We start from the raw sequence: 2,348 nt of genomic DNA, 5'->3' as shown, positions 1-2,348 counted from the left end.
TTTTGTGCTTATTATTTTAAAAATGAAAATGTGAAAGCAATTTACCTGGCAGTTGTGCAAATTGCTGTACTTTTTCCTTCATAAATATCTATCCACATAAGAAAGGCGTAAAGGTAATTTTCTTTTGAAGGTAACTACAAAAAAGCAAGCATTTAAATATAATTAATGGTCTGAACATAATTAAATTTATCCCATTGAGAGCAAGTATTGTGCATTACAATCTCTGTTGATTATGATAGTTTGCTCATAAGGAGAAACAGGCTCCCTTTCTAAAAGCAGCAGGTAAAAAAGAAGGAACTGAATGTGTCAAAGTGAAGTGAATAAATAATGGATGTCATGACGCTTCTGTGGAAGCTGTTGGCTTTGAAATCCACTCCCTGGTTGAGTCACACTCCCAGTTCGCTCCCTTCATTTTACATTTAACGGGCCCATCATCTCAAATGCGCGCACAGGCACAAGCACACACAGGCATTTTCTCCTCATCTCTAGCTGGGGCTGTCTGAGGCAGTTAGTGCTAGAGAGGTGCTGATCTCACAGCTACCAGGCAGGTGTTGTGTCCATCTTAGAGGCTAACGTCTGCATACATCAGCTTCAATTTCACCCTCGGTTCTCGGGGCTTGTGAGCCAAGCTTACAGCCACAGGAGGAGACCAGAAGGCACCATCAGCCAAGAGCAAGAATAAATAGCTATATGAGCCTCTTTCGACCAGCTGGTGCATTGTGAAAATGGCAGGGTTTCTCAAAGACCTCTAAGGTTAACTGGTTTTCTTTTGTAGCGGCAAAATTATATCTAAGCTCCTTAAATGGTGCTGTCTGCTCATGCTCATATTTCGAGGGAAAAGGGCTTTAAGCTGTGGATGTCCCAAATGTCTTAACAGCAAATAAATCATTTTCCAGTATTACTGACACCAGGAGATGACAGAAGGTGCCTTGGTATTAAATACCTCATTAAAGTTGAAGCAGACGAAATTGATTTTACGTCCCCACATGACTCTATTACAACTCATACAATAAGGAGTGATCAAAAATAACAGTTTAAATGTGCTCAAACTTTAATTTAAAGAAAAATATTCCACCCTCTGCAGAAAATTTAAAATGCATGCTGTGAGCTCCACGTGTCAGGCTCTCGCGCAGATGGATCAAAGTAAGAGGGATAAAGGGCTCCCTTGCCTTTGATAATAATTAATTACACACTCGAGCAAAAACAAATGCATATGCATGTGTGAAGCTAAATGTGAAGGGATTATACCTCTCAGAGTAATGCAGTGGCCTCTTAGCACCATATCGTAATTTTCTTACTTTGCATTGTGCGCTTGTTTGTTGCTGAATCAAGTAAAATAAGAGCAGAATTGACTTTTTGGAGCAGATGGAAGATGTCCTCTTAATATGAAAAGCCCTGTGAAATATTAAAAGCGTTCGTGTCTTCAGCATGAAGGGGTGCATTTCTTGCTATTTCTGTTATTGTTAAAAAAAAATATGGTAGCCTATATCATTGAAAACAGAACAGAATGTTCTTGTCTCTATGTCTCCAATATCAGAGCGTCGTCCTTCAGCTCTAATGTGACTCATCTGGCTGTCAAACTGGGAAGGAAAGAAGACTGGCTAAAGGCCACTTGTCTCTTCACTGAGCCCAGACTGCGTTTGTTCTGTCAGCCCTGGACAGCTCAACACAGGCTCACATGCCACCTCTGTGTCATGTGTAGGTCAATCTAAAAGCACAGTCAGAAACACTGACATGATCACTAATGCTGACCATACGAACACAAAAATATTACAGAAAAATATTACAAAAACGTAGTTTCTTTGCAGTTTTCTGAGACAGTTAATAGCATGCTAGCTGGCATCACCCAGCTAGTAACAAAGCCTGTATACAAGCTTGTATGCAGAGTGTTTTATCAGTGTAAACAATGATCAAACATTACTCTTAGTGCATAAAGGAAACACTTATAGCATTTTTTTAAAGCACCATTAATGTTAACGCCCTCCTAACTTGGACGTTTCTCAAAGTGGAACTACTTTTATTCCTTTAACTTCAAGGGTTAGCAAGGATACCCAGTTTAAAAACACACCAAACACCCTCAGCATACATAAAACACTTAGCATGAAACAATTAAATCCCACCTTTTCAACCGCCACGTTAAATATACATTAATATGTTTACTGAGGGCAATTATCTAACCTGTGTAGATGAAATGAGTGAGGAGGGTGTCCAAAAATGGGGGTGTGGGATAAACTTAAAACGACAGTAAGGGCTCTGTCAGATCCCTCCGCCTAATTGACTGTCCCGGTGTGAGCCGCCTCACCTGTTTACACGCTGCTTCTCCCTCCGCCCGCGCTGGCCGCATCATC

The sequence above is a fragment of the Rhamphochromis sp. 'chilingali' genome (assembly GCF_963969265.1).
Source record: "Rhamphochromis sp. 'chilingali' genome assembly, chromosome: 9".
Classification (NCBI taxonomy): domain Eukaryota; kingdom Metazoa; phylum Chordata; class Actinopteri; order Cichliformes; family Cichlidae; genus Rhamphochromis; species Rhamphochromis sp. 'chilingali'.
Note: the sequence above shows the minus strand (reverse complement) of the source record.